At 35.4% G+C, this 18,557-nt stretch overlaps 1 non-coding gene across 1 annotated transcript; it reads right to left on the bottom strand.

Moving 5' to 3' along the window:
- Nucleotides 1–17,351: 17,351 nt before the first annotated feature.
- Nucleotides 17,352–17,458, bottom strand: LOC140021756 (small nucleolar RNA R71). Its single transcript, XR_011825728.1, has one exon. It is a non-coding gene; the product is annotated as a small nucleolar RNA R71 (small nucleolar RNA).
- Nucleotides 17,459–18,557: the final 1,099 nt, after the last annotated feature.

The following is an 18,557-nucleotide window of genomic DNA, read 5'->3' as shown; positions in this document are numbered from 1 at the left end:
CACAGATCCAAATGAGGTGATTCTTGATGCATTAGAAATATAACTCAAAAGGCTACAACTTTCGTGTTTTAGACATGAGCTGGTTCAGCCTCTAACATCAAGAAAAGATTGGTTGAAGTTGGGCCAAAAACAGAGCAAGTGATCCACACTCGGATCCACTATTCATCCGAACCCTCGGTTGTTTCTGGGTTAGTGGATCCGAGCTCGGATCCATACGGATCCGAGGCACTGTAGCAGCTCGGATCACTGGTCAGAAAAGGCTGCTTTATACGCGTAAAACTCAATTTCACCTCCACCAACTCACATTGGATGCTAGACATGTGAGAAACATTCCCAGCTGTAAAAGGGAGATGTAATCCTCATTTCTTGACCACCTTTCATCATTAAATAGCCAAATGCATTGCAAAAATAGGAGATGGGGAGTTCATAGGAGAAAAATAGAGAGAGACATACGGGAGAAGCTGGAAGCTGCAGAAATGTAGCTCTTTCATCTCTCTAGTGTTAGTTTAGCTTAGTATAGAGCAGTGTAGCTTTCCATTCTTGTTTATTATCTAGATTAGGATGAAGATGGAGGATGAAGAAGGCAAGGAAGAAAGCTCATGTGACAAGGGTTGTATTCCTTCCAAACTCTTTATCTTTTGTATTTGATTCCAAGTTTAGTTAATATACAAGTTCTGGATTTTGTGTTCATTATGTGTTTCTAAAGTTTATACCTTGGGTTTGGTTGAACTTTCTATAATTGTTAGTGTTTATTATTTGGTTATTTGACTGCTATGATTTGAGCAAGTTATTTAGCACTTTAGCTCTTGAAATCATGATTAATCTGGTACCATTAATTGTGATTATCTAAGGTGTTGTTTCTGCAATGAAAATTGAGATTTAACACTAGTTCAAGAAGTGCTAAACATAGGGAGTACACTCACGAAAGTAGAGGTGCACTTATGTGGTTTTTAGTGATTCATTTCATGTAATTTCATTGAAGAAATGAACTTGTAGCTAATTTCATAACCATGAAAATAGGTATAGATTAGTTATGAGTATAATTGATTCACTACGAAAGTAGGATTCAAATGCATAAGGAAATTACACCATAATTAGCCTAGATGTAGTATTCAATGATCCAAATATAGCACTTGCATGAGTAGTTAGGGATACCACAACCCAAGGAGCTTTCATTTGTTATTTTGTATAATTTCAGTAGGTTTAATTTGTTATAATTCATTGATAGTCTAAATAATAGAGAAGCTTTAGTAGTACCGGTAATTGCAATCTTCCTTGTGGGATCGACCCTTAATACCCTATACTCGCTCACGATTCGTATACTTGCGATAAATCGCGTGTGGGGTATTTAGGAGTTTATAAATGTAAAACTTGATTAGGATGAGCTTAATTGTATATGTATACTCCGCGCACGTCAATAACATTTTGGAAATGGACAAGATTCTTAAATTTGTTAGTCATAGCACATTTTTTATTTTTCCTTTTTAAGAGCCATGAATGCTATTACTGCTCTACTCAATCTATAAGTATAATTAATACTTTCATGTTCATACTTCATATGCCATTCAAGAATTGAATAGGATTCTCAAACTAAATAATAGACTTGTATATTTCCTTGTTTTCTGCTTCTTTTTTTCTTGTCATGTCTTCATAACAGCACTTAACTGGAATTGCAGAGAGGCTAGCTAAAGCCTAAAAGGTCAGCAATGGGACAAATTTTTATCCAGATAAGAGTTTTGCTCAAACTCAATATTCTATTAAGGACAATATGGAACTCTATTGATCTAAACAACTACCACAGTTCACTAATTCGAAGAGTTTCTGTCATTATGAAACTGAAGTATACATAAAGGTGGAGAAAATGAAGATGATGGCACAAATATCTTTGTGACAGAACTTATCATGACATAAACTTGACCTGTATAAACCTCAAGTAAAAATTTTCTCTTTACCCATTTTTTCCTCACTCAGTCCTACCACTCCTAGTTAAAAATCTGTCAGTACCATGTTTTTCAGTCCATTTTCCTCACTAAATCGTAGAAGCTTTATGCATGTAGTTTATTCTTTTTCTCAACTTTCTGTGCAACTGATTTTGTTCCTGATGGTAACATATCTAATCCCATTAAATGGGTTGTTACACTTGGTGCATTATGTTTGGTGTTCTATTTTCTGTATATTTGTTCACTAATCAGCTTTTTCATTGGAGCCTCAATTGAAAAATGGTTCTCAGCTTTTTCATTGCCTTTTTTGCAGCTGCTTTACACTGGACTCAATAGACAATTAGGCCTATTTTTACCTCTGTTCTTCTAATTTTTCATTACTTGTCAGGTAACTTCTTTAAACTATGTTTTAATAGATTGTTTTTGACTTATTAGTCTCTCTTTTAAAGGATGCAACTGCAACAACACTAACAGATTTGCAGTTGCTGCCACTTAACAGTTCCATTCCTTGTTCCTTCAAAATGAAATTCATGGATGATTGTCTAAGCTAGCAAAAGTGTATGTTTAATATATAATCTGGAAAAAACACAGAGAAGTAGAGATTTTCCTATTTTACCCCTTGCCTACTTATGCACATTAGGAATTGCACTTATATCTTTATAGATTCACTTCAAGAAATCTATTGTTTCATAACTAGCTTATCTATGCTTATTTCTGGTTGTAATGTGTAGATAAAAATTTGTGACTTATGTTCTGGATTTGTAACTCTAGGACATGGACAAAAATTGGATGAAACTTGATAATAGAAAGGACGAGTCTTATAAACTTGGGGTGGCTGCTTTCTTAAAATTCACATATTCTTTTATTTTGGCTGAAACTCTTTTTTTGACTGATTTTTTTACTTATTAAGTTCACAATAGTTGGATATGCTGAAACTCTAAAGAAAAGTTTATTTTCAATGCAGTCTAGCTTCATATTGATCGTGAGAAGACTGTTGGATATGCTGCTAGAGATGATTGAAATATGACATTGGTGCTATAGTCTATGTTTTAGTTTAGAAATCTAGTACTCTTATCTTTTGGGAAGGATATGTATTGGCCATTACTACTTGAATTGATTATGTGGGATTTAGGACCCAACATTTGTGGTTCACTTTTGTTTTGATTAATTTATAGATGTGTTATGGCCAAATATATGAATTTGCGGCATATATTCTACGTTGATTTTGCCTTTTGTCAAATTAAATGTTATGGTTGATTTTGCCTTTTGTCAAATTGAATGTTCTACTATAATTGTTGAAAATGCCATGGCAATACTATATTTGTAATGGCCAATTTCAAGTCTTTAAGACAAACTCAGTGATAACCTTCAAAGTTGTCACTATCATGCAAATTTAATTTTTTACTATAATTGTCGGAAATGCCGTGACAATGCTATATTTGTAATGAACAATTGCAGATCTTCCAAACAAAGTTGTAAGTTCACTAAGTGACGACTATTCTTGTCACTAAATACTAGGAATGATAGTGACAAGTTCAAGTCGTCACTGTAGAGTTCAAATTTGTGACGACTTTTGCTACCTTTTATGACAAAAAAATATGTGAAACAGTGACAAGAAAATTCGTCACAGAATGACAACCGTTAGTGACGACTTAGTTCTCGTCATTAAATAATAAGATTCAGTGATGACTTTAAAAGAGTTGTCACACGTACCTATTTGTGACATAGAATTAGTGACAACCATGTGACAATGGAAAAAGTCATCACTATATTCATATAATGACGACTTTTTGATTTTTAGTGATGACTTTTTATTGTCACAAAAGGCCAAATTTCTTGTAGTGCTCCTTTGTTCCCATGCCTCCCTCTCATTGAACTGTTACCGTTATCAAGGCTAAGCCAAAGCCAGTCAAGAAAGAGTTGCACGTTCCAATGGGAAGATGTGGCCTAGGAACCCAACAACAAAAGATTCAACTTTTAAATAAGTGAGCTATACTACCACCATCTAGCAATGGACCTAAAAATTTTATGATCATAGATTGAAATTCAGTCCATCCTTCAAGGGTTGTTGCGTTCAATAAAGTTTAGATATTTTTTAGATCTCAAAATAATTAGCTGAGATTTGGCTACAACATCAATAAAATGGCTTATATGGCTGAATGTGTAATTGTTCTACTTTCATGAAATGCCTTTGCCTTTGCTACATTTTTTTGGAAGTATTTGGTGATTTATTTATTTATTTTTCTTTATAAAACAATAGCAAAACTTGGAGCTCCATATGAGGTAGTGCCAAGAGAGAAAAAGAGAGGGTTGATGGGATTTAGTATGGATTTATTATAAGGGAGGAAGAGGGAAGGGAGAATTGCAAGGTGTTTGAAAGTGAGGGTGTTTCTTTGGTTTTTTATATTTTTAAATTTGAGTTGGCTGTAATTCTCACCTATTTTATTTTTTTTTATAACCGTAAATACTTCTTTCCTTGCCTTTATTCTATTATAGTTTTGTTCGTCAATTCAAAGATCAGCTGGAAGATATTCATTCGCTTCATTTTGTGGTGAAAATGTAGGTTTAATCCCATGATCTTAATTTTTTTCATTTTTATTACATTTTCCTTTTCTTGCTCTCTCAATTTTATTTATCATTTTCTGTTTATCACTAATCCATTTGGGTAAAAGTTATTTTTTTTTCTTTTTAATATATCTAATATCCACTTTATTGTAACAACGTATATAAAAAATTTTTACTATAAAAATTTTTTGAAATATTTGATATATTGTATGGATGAGATGTTTTTTGAGTTATTTTTAATTGTGTATTACTGTAAGATTGTATTAGAAAAACTTGTTTTTTTTTTTGGTAAAAAGATTTTATTTCAATTGATATTGATATATAATTTGTGCTCGAGTGTAATTAAAAATGTTTCTACTTTGCTTTGCAGTACAATTCGTTTTCATTTTTTTTCCCTTTCTAATTACTTTAAATTGACTTTCGTGTTGTAATATTGTTGCTAATCTGATTTTATGAAAAACAACTGCCTACTTGTTTAACAATTAGTGCTGCAAGTTTCGAGAGTTCACCTCTTCAAGGAAACAAGCATCCGAATCCCACAAGAAGAAGGAGAATATCTCTCGAACTGTTTCCTATTGCCGCAAGAAAAACGCTTTTGAGAAGGTTATCATCCTGGAAAGTTGATTCTGTATAGGATTAGGAGAAGCGATCTTCTCTAGGGTCTGCAACATGATATATATATAGAAACAGCCCATAAACGTTACTTCGTGCTTCTCATTACCATTAGTCCTCCTCCTGTTTTTCCCATTCGTTTATCAGATTCCCATCCTTCCTGACTATCAATTGTTGATCCCTACCACCGTCCAGCGAATTCAAAACATGGAAAAGAAGATGAAAAAGACAATTAAGCTGTTCGGAAAGGTTATCGACGTCGTTGTTATGGTCGAGGATGGCCTGGCTGATGACGATCATCTAGTGAATCAAGAACAAGGAACAGAAACTGCTTCAAGCAGCCGTGCATCAATGCCTCCTCGACGCGCGCGAGAACTTCCTCATGGAGCACGTTGGATACTCGAGAAAAGATTGGAAGCGTCCGATGTTGCTTCAAGTCAAAGCAGATTTCTCTTTCCAATTCGCGAGGAAATCATGCAAGTATTGACTGAACCAGAAGTGATGCTGCTGAATCAGAAAGAGGCTCTTAAGGTCACGGTGGTGGATTGCTCACAACGCTGTTTCGACATGAATTTGAAGAGGTGGCCGAGCGCGAACAAGTACGCTCTCAACAGCGGGTGGAATAAGCTTGTTGATGACAATCATCTAAAGAAAGGTGATGTGGTAGAATTCTGGGGCTATAGGCAAGATGGTCTCTTGCGTTTTGCTATGAACATCTGCAAGCGAAGGAACATCTCCGTTGCCCAGCACTGATTTATCAAGAACATTAGAACACTGATTTAACTTTTAAGACTGAGGGCTCTATTTTTTGCACACGCTCCAAATTTATGCTTGACTGTAACTATTTTTTTTTCTTTACTCATTATTGTTGTATAATTCGTTTATCCTCTTTTGTGTGTTAAATTGGATTTCGTGTTACAGTTAAAATAGTGCTTGTTTGTAATTTTCTCTTCTCTTGCGACTAAATCTGACTATATGAAGATATAGGAATTGGATAGAATCAAAATATATAACAGAAGGTTCTCAAGCTTGGTTTTTTTATTGGGGTAAATTTCATAACTATATATCTTACTCATAAATGTAATTTCACAATAAATAATAAAAAATCATATTGTACAAGATACTTGAGTTTTGGTTTTCCTATTTGTACTCACTTAAATTTCTTATCAAGTAGGCAGAACCCTACTTGAATTCAATCAACAGACGAGTTTGGCATCAGAAACTTCGCAAGGCCCAGTTGCTGATGAATCGGTGCTACCTCCATTCATGGGTGGCCTAATTGTTCTTGCTGGGCACTGGAAGAGGTGATGACAGAGGTGGTGGTGACGGAGGAAGAAGAAGAAAAAGGGGAGGTGGGGGAGGAGGTGGAGTGGGTGACGGAGGTAGAAGAAAAAGTGGAGGGAATTTTTTTTTGTGTGTTTTGGGTATTTTGAGGTGTGTAGGTAAAAAACTTTGTGAAGTTTTTTGGGGTTCCTGTAGCAAAAATTGTTAAAAAACTTGTAGGAAACAAACTTGCTAAAAACTTGCACTTCCAAACAGGGTCATCTTCAATCAAAGTTATGTGAATGTACCCTTTGTTTGGCCCCAATCGAACATTTGATACAAAGATGGGATCACAAATTCATGTATCAACCATAATATATCCTTCCATGACCAATTATCATCTTCTACTTCAGATAATTTGAAAGTCACTAATCCCTCCGAATTCTATGATTAGCTAGTGTCATACTTAGTAGTCTAATTGAATCCTATGACCAGCTCTAGGCAAAAGCTCCTGAAACAAAGCATTACTCTCCCCTCCTGACTCAAACATTGCTTTCACATTTTTTGACAAAATTGGATATTTTAGCTTTGAATTATTCACAGCAAAACTGTTTTGATAACCTTTAAATGCGTCCATCACCAAGACAAGACAGTAGTGAAAGCAACAAACTCCACTTTGACAAATCACCAAGATTATATCCAGTAGCATCAGAAAGCAAAATCTTGACAAAGGATGTCTCAATCTTTCTTGCACAACATCATATTCTTTTCTGGTTAATACAATTAAAAACATCCCAAACCTCCTTAGATGAAGTGTGGACACTCTCTAAATGTTATATCTAGGCAAACTCTGAAAATTATCTAGAGGTTTTCCCCCATATTCCAAAAACAGGGATTCCAAAAACAGGGGATTAACTCGCAATCCTGTTATGTGAAAAATCTTGTCCTTCACAATTCTGATCATAACATCTTGACACACATCAAGAGTAATTGTTTTGAAACCATCCTTAACAAGTATCTAAATATTCTGCACTAACATCTTTAAGATGGATTCTGCAGCAATATGATAAGAAGATAGGACCTTTGAATCATCAAGTTGTTGTCCATCACACATTAGGCTCTGCTCATTCACAGGGAAGCCAACGATGCTCTCCACGATTGCTTTAACATCGCGAACAGTGTACAACGACTTGACTTCCCTCTTCAACAACTCTTCATTTTACATTTTCACAGAGATTGGCAATACATCTCTTGGCCAAAGCACCATATGAAGAGTTGATTCACCCTGGATATCGAGAGAGGCTAAGGTTTCATGATCATCCTCAAGGGGCTTACCGGAATAAATTAGACTGAACTTATCACAAGGGATCCTGACAGGTGTCGAGCCTGTGCAATAATAATTACCTACTCAAAAAAAATACAAATTTTATATATAGGCGAGTATCGAATCCATAGGGACTAGGGATAATTTATTTCTTTTAGAATTCAGAGATGGGGGTTTTTACAAAAATATAAAAATAACTAATTAACTAAATAAAAGCAACTCACAAAAATAAGTAGGAATTAATCAACAATAGATACGATTCTAGGCAAAGGTGTAACTTTTTATATACGGTCCATTCAATTGATCATCGATGTAAAGATAATTCAATTATTAGTTAATAGATTGGTTATAGTTGCTATACACGCGATAAACAACCAACTTTTCCTTACTTTATTGATAGTCAAGATACAATCGTTAACTATTTGCCTAACCAAGAAATAACCCTAGGTGCGACCGTAGGATTTAATTCCTCGATTGCATTAAGAATTAGAAAAGCCCAACTTTAATCAATAAACACGCTACGGGGATTTGTTTAAATTAGATTATACATTTTCCTAACATGGGACCAATCATGCTAGTCGTCATTAGTATTAACCAATCAAACAATTACAGATTTAATCGGTTAATTTGGCGGTGGATTATTAAGTTAATTCGAATATCGGACCCTTGACATTCAAATAACAAAACAATCATAAGAAGTTAAACCAGAAAACATACGAATACCAATGAATAAAATAAATAAATAAAAATAATTCGATCTCACATATGTTTGGAACCGAATCTTCAAGTTGACTTTCGACTAGAAAACGAGAAGTTAGTTCTTCGTTGTTGGGAAAATTGCCAACGTGAAGACATGCGGCCAACCGAAACAAAGATAAAACCTAATCTAAGTGACTAGTCTGCTAATATATATAGCTGACTGACCCTTTTCCTCCCTAAGAAGTACTAATCAAACGGGACTCGGCGGACTTCCCTTATTCTTTTGCTTCCTATTTGATATCTACTACTCATAACAAAGGCCTATTGTCTAATTAGAAAAAAGAAAATAAAAAAAATAATAACTCATGTTTTCTAATTCAACTCTACAACTAACAAAGATAATTAAAGTCTTTCAAATTCCACCAAAGATGTCCATATTTGACTCGAATTAGGAAATCCCATGCGTAGTAAATTCCCGAATCATCTGGACTTGACAGTAATTCTTGAAAAATCACCTCTTTTGTCACTTTTTACTCCACCTCCCTACAATTAACACAATTAATCAAATATAGGTAGAATCTATTAATTAAAATAATATTTGGTTAAAATCAAGGGAAAAATAATTATAAATTTAGCAACAAATTACATCCTATCAGATCCCGTCTTTGGCCTCAATTAAACATTTGATATTAAACATTGTGGATGGTATCAGAAGCCTCTGCATCAATCTGGAGGACTTTCTGATCAGATGCTCTCTTGATAAACAGTCTCGTTGACAGCAAATTTTGAACAAAAAAATGGAGATTAGTATTCTGCTGAATCCCAACTGAGCCCGGATTTTGATCATCCTCCCATGACCAGCAGAAAAGAATTCCAGAAGACATTCACATATTCTTTTCTTTTCTTTCAACATTGCTTTCACTTTTCTAACTGTATCTGATTTCTTCACTTTCAAAGCAACCGGTTTCATAACAGGCAAGCATATATTTATCTGCAAAACAGTAACAACAGCCAAAAAAAGAGTACTCAGAAAATCTACTTAATTCAAATTTGAAAGTGACACCCTGGATTGCTTGCTTTGCAACTAAGAATTTTGACGCTCCAATTCTTTTAGTGCTTGTATTTAATCAAAAGAAAAAAAAATCTGAAGTACATGAATTCAAGTAAAATTCAGGAGGATAAAGGGAACAATGTGTAATAATAAAAATGATGTCACCCCTCGAACCTATTTGATCATCTATTTGGTCTGTAGATCCTGTACATGACTTTCAATCTTCCCTTTTTTCTTGTCAAATTGGTGATTTTCCGATGGACTTCCCAAATATTTTTTTACAAAGACTTCATCCTTTTTATATTGCTTCTGAATAACCATAACAAAAAATTGCTCACAATTGCTTGGTCTGCTAATTTAAATATTGAGTGCAAAGTGTAGCTAAACCCAAAGGGGGAGAAAAAAATGTCCAATGTATGAAAAGAAAAGGCAAACCAATAATCTCAAAAAAAAAAAGAAGTTTTACACTACTACAACTTGAGCCGGTATAGAGGTATTGTCTTAGAATTTGCACATTGAATTGAATTATGTTAGACAAAAAAGCTAAAGTAATTATTCAACTACATTGCACTGGAGGAAAAGAAACACAACATATTACATTAGAGACATCGTCATCTGTAATTTTATTTGTTTTCTTGTCCAACAACTAGGGACTTGTTCAGTCACATAGCATGGTAATACTTCTCGAATGAGCAAAAGCTTGATCATATCATGAAAAGTTAGCATCAACTGTTGCCCTGATTAAATCAGAAATCCTCTCTGAGTTTAATACAGTTAGCATCTTTTGTCAGGCTTTCCTCATATGCAACAAGTTTAAAGGAGGAATAAATTTGTTTTAGCTATAAGAAGCCCGTTTCCAAAACAAATACCAACAGTTTCACAAGAAAATTAGAAGAAATGAAAAGTTATGATCAACACCCCAATTTTTTTTAACCACCAGCCTTTGGGCTGATGGCCACCACTAAGCTATTTAAGACTCCTTTGCCTCCCATCAATTACCACATTAAGTGGTTTCTTAAAAAAAATCAGACGGGTGCGTAGTGCATTTGTCTAGTCTGATGGTGGTTCAGTCCCTACCGGCCTCTCTAGACCCAGTTGGGTGACTTGTGTCTCCCTCTTAGATTAGGATAGTGTAGGATACTATAGACAAAGTGACGATTGATAAAAAAAAAACACCCCAATATTTTTCTTTACAGTTAAAAGTAATCCAAAATGCAAAAAGACTGTAGAGATTAGCATCATAAGTAAAATCTTGAAAAATGACCTTTCAGTCTTGCACAAAGAAGATGTTACTTTCTTAGGTAATTCAATTAACGGGCAAGATTAAACAGTTGAATTATGGACTTTCTCTGAATGTTGTAACTAGCTAAATGCTGACGACTGCTTAGAGGTATTCCTCTACATTCCAGAATCTGGGAATCAACTGGGAATCCTAGCCTATCAAAAATCTTGTTCTTCACAGCTTTGATCAAACAATCTTGATGCACGTCAAGATTAAATTGTAGTACCCGACAGATATCTGAAAAAAATTTTGCGCTAACATCAGTAAGGTTGATTCTGCTGTAATATTGTGACAAGATTGGACCTTTGAATCATTAAGTTTTTTGCCATCATAAATTAGGCTCAGATCATAAAGAGGGAAGCCAATGATGCTCTCCACGATTGCTTTAACATCACGAACAGTGTACAACATCTTAACTTGCCAACTTCATCATCAAGTATCAAACTACCATGTTTCCAAAGAAGTGAGTTTGGAATTTCTTTCTCCGGACTTGAATAAAACTTCTGACTAATTATGTTTGACCTTAATTATACTTTTGGACTTAGTAATGTAAATCTTCAAATGTGTTCTCTGGAACTCTTGCAGAAATGGTCCCAAAGTAAGTGGAATATATATATTGTTGGCATGGATATGCCCAAATTCCATGGTTTTCACTTTCTTATGGAGAATAACAATGAAAAACTTAAATGATTAAAATCACGAGTAAACGAATTTTTTTCCTTTTTTTTAAAAATAAAACACATCATAATTTTATTAAATGACAAACTCTACGCTAATGGCAAAAATTACATTGGATAAATACGAGTTCCGACCTTGGCATATTCTTAAGAATCTTTGTACAATTCTAATTTGTCAAGCTTGACATTATTCTCAAAATTCACCATAACGAACAAAAGGTTGAAGGATCTTCTTCATGTAAGGATTGTCCCATTTCAATGACTCCCAACCAAGTAGAGATATTTGGATCACTTTAAGTGCTGGTGGTGCAGAAGGTTGTCCATTGATGGAGGGTAGGAAGGGAGGTAAGCTTTCCAGATTTCGGCAGCTTATTACCTCAATTCTCTCAATAGAGTTACAAATCAGGAGCCCCTTGCAAATATTCCTTAGTTTAGGATTTCCTAGCACAGCCAATTTCTTGAGATTTGGGAGGCAACTGATAGTGGTCCTTTAGCATGAATCTTTGTTGCTTGAAGTAAAACTAAAGTAGCCTTCTTCATCGTTTGATACTATCTCCTCCAATTCGTTACAACACCAGACCTTAAGTACTTCAAGACTTTGCACGGATTGTAGCAACCTTGGTGTGAACAACTTCTTGAGCTTGCCACAACGATCAATGAACAAAGATCTAAGGCAGGAAAAAGTGCTAGGTGGAGGAATTGCGTTCGTTATGGTGAAGTTTGATTACTTGAGTTCAACAAATGATTAGGATCAAAAATATTATAAATAACCAACCTAAAAGAGTAATTTAAATATTTATAATATATTAATTAAATATTATATCAAGTATTTCATAAAACACCACAAGTTTTTCAATATATAATATACATACCCGAACTTGCTTCAAAAAACTCAATTGATTAGTTCAACCGCGACCTGTCAATCTCAAATGGAATAATTTATCAAGCTATTCATGAGCTCGAGTCAAGCTATTCAATTAAATCGCACCCTAGGTGAGAGCGAGAATGGGGCGAGAAGGGGCACAGTCAGTGTGGCTAGCGTGTGAGTGTGTGTGGTGACTCGGAGTTTTACTGTACTAAGGAGCGGTAGCAGCGTAGTCGCATCTTGAATTGCCAAAGTGTCGGGGGGTTGAATGTCAAACTCAACTTGGTTTTGCATACTGTTGTGATTTAGGATAGGACCATTTTGGTATAGAACATCTGTCTTTCTTCTTTTGGGTTGATTACAGCTAATACTAGAATAGAATTCTTTTGGTTTGTAAAATTTAAAAAAAAAAGATAAAATACACTGACCTCTTGTGATTTGCTTACTACCCACGAAATCTCCTCATTATTTAAAAACACCTACATAAATTCATTGTCCTTTGGATTTCTTTGGAAAATGGACGGAAATCATCTAATTTGACGGAAAATGAATGACACAATCTCGACAATTGAGTGTGGTAGCATTGCTTGGCAGATTAATGTTGCTATTGCCAAGTTTTAGTAATAAAAGGGTATCAAGTTAATGTGGTTGAGTTCAGGAAAATCTCTTTGGTGAATATCAGTAATGGCTTGACTTTTTAAATTTTTTGTTAACTTTTCTAGGCATAGGGAATGATTGTTGGCATTTTTCATGTGAATTGGTCCAGTTATTAATTTAGTTCTCCATGTTTGGAAATTTGAGGCTGGCTGCTGTTACTTTTGTGTTGTTTTAGTTATTGTGTTATATGGTTGTAAATAAAAGTTGACTGTACTCCGCTAGTTGTTACTACTGAGTAACCAGGGATCTTCACCTAAACTGTCGATTCTCGCGTCAAAAGATAGTAGTTATTATGAGTGCATGGTCGCGTAGCGATTGGAGCTGAGTGACCAGGCTCCTCCATCTGGTAAATGTTGGAGTTCGCGTCAAAAGGCTCTAATGGCTAGAAACTAAGTCTTTTGTTATTCTAAAAAAAAAAAGAAAGAGAAAAATAGAAAACGTGATAAAAAAAAAAGTAAAGATTGTGTTAGAATGTGAAAGAGTCAGCTTGCCGATTTGTGAATTTAATGTTGAGATTTTGGTTAATAGTTGGACCATTTGCTGATGAATGTTGAGCAACCATTCCTTTTTCTTATATTAGTTTGCTTTAAATTGGAGGAGTTGGTGGTTTGGAAGCTAACTGAGGTATTGTTTCTTGGATCTTGACCATTGATGCTTAATATATGTTTTTCTTGGTATCTTGACAATACGGTAGTTGGAGCAATAGCCATTGTCAAATTTTGGTGTTCAATTGCTGTTCTCATGCTTGAGGGCAAGCATGGTTCAGGTGTGGGGGGATTTGATAGGGTGTTAATTGTTAGTAATTTTTATTATTAATTTCCCCCATTGTCCTTGCCAAATATCGTTTAATTGTTAACATATACTTATATTTGGTATTTGGACCTATCTACAGGAAATAGGACTGAAAGGTGCTAAAAATGGGGGGGCTTTCTGAAGCAAATTACTTCACACGTGGAAGTCTTCTACAAAGCTCCATCAACGTGGCCCACAAGAGGGGACCAAAGCTGATTTCCTTTTCCTTTTGGACTGATGAAGAGATGGCTGGTACGGGAAGTCCTACTAGCAATAGGAAACAAGAGAAAATTCGGAGGGCCCCGCTTTTGCACCTTTTTCTCTAAATTTGGCAAAACCACTAGAGGGTTAGAGGTTGTTTTTAGTCGTAGGATAGCTTGGAGCAATAGTTTAGTTTTTCTTTATTTTTCCTTGTCATGCGCACGCCTACTGTTCGACAAAATTTCCCAACGGGAGAATCATCTTTTACCTCTTGATTAATTAGTTAAAGATGGTTTGACGTTCATGAATTCAATCACTTTGCGTGGGATTTATTTATGCGGCGTGGCTAAGCTTTTCGTCTATGATAGGGTGTCAATTGTTAGTAATTTTATTGTTAATTTTCCTCTTTGATCTTGCCAAATATTGCTTTAATTGTGACATATATTTATATTTGGTATTTAAACCCAATTTCAGAAATTGGCGCAGAAACCTTCTTGAGAAGATTATTGTGAAGCTCTACACAATTGGCCCACATGCATGGTGTAAACCAACGTCCATCCCTTTTGCTGATGAAGAAGAATTGAATTGCATTTGGCTAGCCAACATCTCAATTTGGTGGGGACCGCGAAGAATTAGTATTGTCTAAAGATAGTGTGCCTTTTGTTTGCTTTCTTACAGTAGTAGGATAATTGCTTTCTTGTGATCGTGTGCATTTGGTCAAAGGAAACCAGACAAACAAAAGTTGGCTTTTGCTTTTGTTTTCGGTGGGATTGATTAGATAGAGAAAAAGAATGGTTTCTTGTGTGGACGAGGGGGTGAAGTTTTCCATTTGGTTTGTTTTTATTTTTAGAGAGCTTCTGGCATGAAGGGAGATTTTCTCTCCGAGGAGACTACAAAGTAGAATAGGTAGTCTTTTGTGTAGAGGAGGAACTTATTCCTTCTTTTGTTGTGTGGTATGCAATTTTTCTTCAAAGAATCTACGAAGACTCAAAGTTTCATTCTAACTTATTAGCGAGTATTTATGTCTTTGAAATCAATTAAATTGTGTGGAAAGTTTCTTATGAGGCGTGGCTAATCTTCTTATCTAGTCAAGGATCAATGCGAAGACGCAGTCCCACATATCTGTGAGATCTAATTAATTTTTACGTGTTCCTTAATTTGCTAATATTTGCATGTTTTCTATTTGAATTTTCATGGGATTATTTTGTTAATTGGATATCAAGGGCCTGATGTGCAATTTGACTTATTAATCTCCTGTCAAATTAATCAATTAAATCCGTAATTGTTTAATTGGTTAATATCTATGGCAACTAGTGTTTTCACACATTAGGGGAACGTGCAATCTGATTTAAATAACCCTCGTAGCATGTTATTAATTTGGGTTAGACTTTTCTAGTTTTTAATAAAATTAGGAAATTAATTCCTACGGTCGTACCTAGAAGTATTTCCTGGTTAGAGATAATCAAAGGTCGTACCTTGGTTATCAATAAATTAAGGAAAAGCTGGTCGTCAAAGTTTATCGGTGACTATAACTAACCTGTTAATAAAATTAAGTGAACCTTTTTTGCATCAATGATCGGATGAATGGACTGTGTCTGCGTAGTTGTACCCTTGGTTAGAATTTATTTATTATTTATTTAATTGCTATTTATATTCGTATTAATTAATTATTTATTTTTTGGTTAAATTGTTTAATTATTTTTAGTTTTATTCTGATAAAAAATTCCCCGTGTCCCGAACTTGAAAATAATCGAATTTTTTCCAATCCCTGTGGATTCGACCTTGCTCGCTACTATACACAGAAAATTTATATTTTTCTCGAGTAGGTATTTATTATTACACAGGCTCAACACCTGTCAGTCTAGCCAAAGATCAACGCGACGACGCAGTCCCGAATACTTGTGAGATCGAATTAATTATCATGCGTTCCTTAATTTATTAATATTTACACGTTGTCTGTTTGAATTTCTATGGGATTATTTAGTTAATTGAATGTCAAGGGCTCGATGTTTAGTACGATTTATTAATCTCCTACCAAATTAGTCAATTAAATCCGTAATTGTTTAAATTGATTAATACTAGTGGCAACTAGCGTTTTTATACAATAGGGAAACGTGCAATCTGATTTAAATAACTCTCGTAGCATGTTATTGATTGGGGTTAGGTTTTTCCAATCCTTTATGCAATTGAAAAATTAATTCCTACGGTCGTACCTAGAAGTATTTTCTGGTTAGGGGTAATCAATGGTCGTACCTTGATTACCAATAAATTAAGAAAAAATTGGTCGTCAGAACTCATCGGCGACTATAACTAACCTATTAATAAATTAAGTGAACCTACCTTGCATTAATGATCGGATGAGTGGACTGTGTCTGAGTAGTTGTATCCTTTGTTAGAATTTATCTATTCTATTCTTGATTTAATTCCTGTCTATATTTGTGTTAGTTAATTATTTTTTTTAGTTGAATTGCTTAATTATTTTTAGTATCATTCCGATAAAATCCCCCGTTACCAATTAGAATCTCAAAGAGACAAATATCCCCAGTTCCTGAGGAGACGACCCTACTTGCCACTGTCTATTATTTAGAAAATGTTGTCAACTAATTAATTCTGGTATATCGGATTAAGCAAACTTTTCGGAAATATGGTGAATCAAGTAACCCATTGCACACCTAGAGTCCCTGCTCCAGTACCTAGGATTAATTATTGACTGCTTTTGGTGGTAGTTAGGTTCTATTTTTATTATTGCACAGGTTCGACATTTGTCAATTTTTGGCGCCATTACCGAGGACTGGTGTCAGTTATTTGTTTCTTTTTGAGTTCACTTTTGTTCTAATTTTCTGGTGCTTTTCAATGTATGCCTCGTTTTTCTCGTACAGGTGAATTAATTTTCGACCCCGAGGTAGAAAAGACTACGCGTAGAACAAGAAAAAAGACCAGACAACTCAGAGAAGAGCACTCAAGTGCTGCATCTTAGAGACCTGAGCCAGAAGTTGGACCAGCAGATTTGTTTGGTGACATTTTGAGTGACTCGGACCAAGAGCAAGTCATCATGGCAAATGCATAGACACTAAGGGAGTTGGCTACTCATAATTTAAATTAGCAACCTTTATGCATTACTTTTCCAAATTTGAATGATAACACTCCCTTTGAACTAAAATCTGATCTAATTCATCTCTTGCCATCTTTCCATAGTCTACCAGATGAGGAGCCCTAGAAGCACTTGTAAGAGTTCGACGTCGTTTGCAACAGTATGAAACCCCGAGAATCACAGAAGAGCAGATAAAAATGAGGGCTTTTCCCTTCTCTTTGAAGAACTCTATAAAAGATTGGTTGTACTACCTAACACCTAGTAGTATCACCACGTGGGACCAGTTGAAGAAAAAATTCTTGGATAAGTACTTTCAGGCGTCTCGAGCTGCAAGCCTAAGGAAGGAGATATGCGGTATCAAATAACATCTAGGCGAGTGTTTCTATGAGTACTGGAAGAGATTTAAGAAGTTGTGCATCCAATACCCTCAGCATCAGATAAATAAGCAACTGCTCATCCAATATTTCTATGAGGGGCTACTCTTCAGGGACAGAAGTATAATCGATGCTGCAAGTGGAGAGGCGTTAGTAAATAAGACTTCTCGAGAGGCGTGAGAGCTAATTGAAGGAATGGCTGAGAATTCGCAACAGTTTGGTACAAGGGAGGATGTCCCAACGCATAGGGTGAATGAGATAGAAACATCCTCCATCCAACAACAAATCTCTGAATTGACGTTCTTCGTTCAACAACTAACTGTGAGAAGTGCCTCACAAGCCAAAGTATGTAGGGTATGCGTTGCCTTGGGTCATTCTACGGAGATGTATCCGCTAGTTCAAGAAAAAAATGCAGAACAAGTTAACATGATTGGCCACGCGCCCGTGCCAAGAAAGCAGTACAACCTATATTCAAGTACCTACAATCCTGGTTGGAGGGATCACCTTAACATTAGTTATGGAGGAAATAGGCAGTCCAATTTTGCACCAAACAAATAGCAAGGGTATCAACAGCAGTATCAGCCTCGCCTACCACCACCCCCTTCGAACTCAAGTTCGTTCTTAGAATAGATGATGAAGCAATTGATTGCAAATCAACAGAAGACAGATTCGGATCTACAAAATATGAGAAATCAACTGGGACAGATGCAATCCATGCAAAATCAAATGAATCAAATGGCCATCACGAAAAATTGTTTGGAGTCCCAAGTTCAAGAGAAATTGTCATCTCAACCAGAGTTGAATCCGAAGAATGTTGTACAATGACCTTGAGGAGTGGCAAAAAAAGTTCGAGGACGAGAACCGGTGATTCCTAAGAACAAGGACAATGAACGAATTGAGAAAGAGTTGGAAGAGGAGGGCAGAGACAACAAAGATCAAAAGGTACTCCCGCACCTAATCACTAAAGCTAAAACTAATCTACCTCTCTTTCCTAGCAAGCTAGAGAAACCAAAGAAATAGGACAAGGAGAAAGAGGTCCTCGAAATCTTCCGCAAGATGGAGATTAACATTCCCCTACTGGACGCGATTAAACAAGTGCCTAGATACGCAAAATTTTTGAAGGACTTGTGTGTCAACCGAAAGCAGTTGAAAGGAGATGAACGA

This window comes from Coffea arabica, chromosome 1e (genome assembly GCF_036785885.1).
Source record: "Coffea arabica cultivar ET-39 chromosome 1e, Coffea Arabica ET-39 HiFi, whole genome shotgun sequence".
NCBI classification, from domain to species: domain Eukaryota; kingdom Viridiplantae; phylum Streptophyta; class Magnoliopsida; order Gentianales; family Rubiaceae; genus Coffea; species Coffea arabica.
Note: the sequence above shows the minus strand (reverse complement) of the source record. Positions and strands in the feature narration are given on the sequence as shown.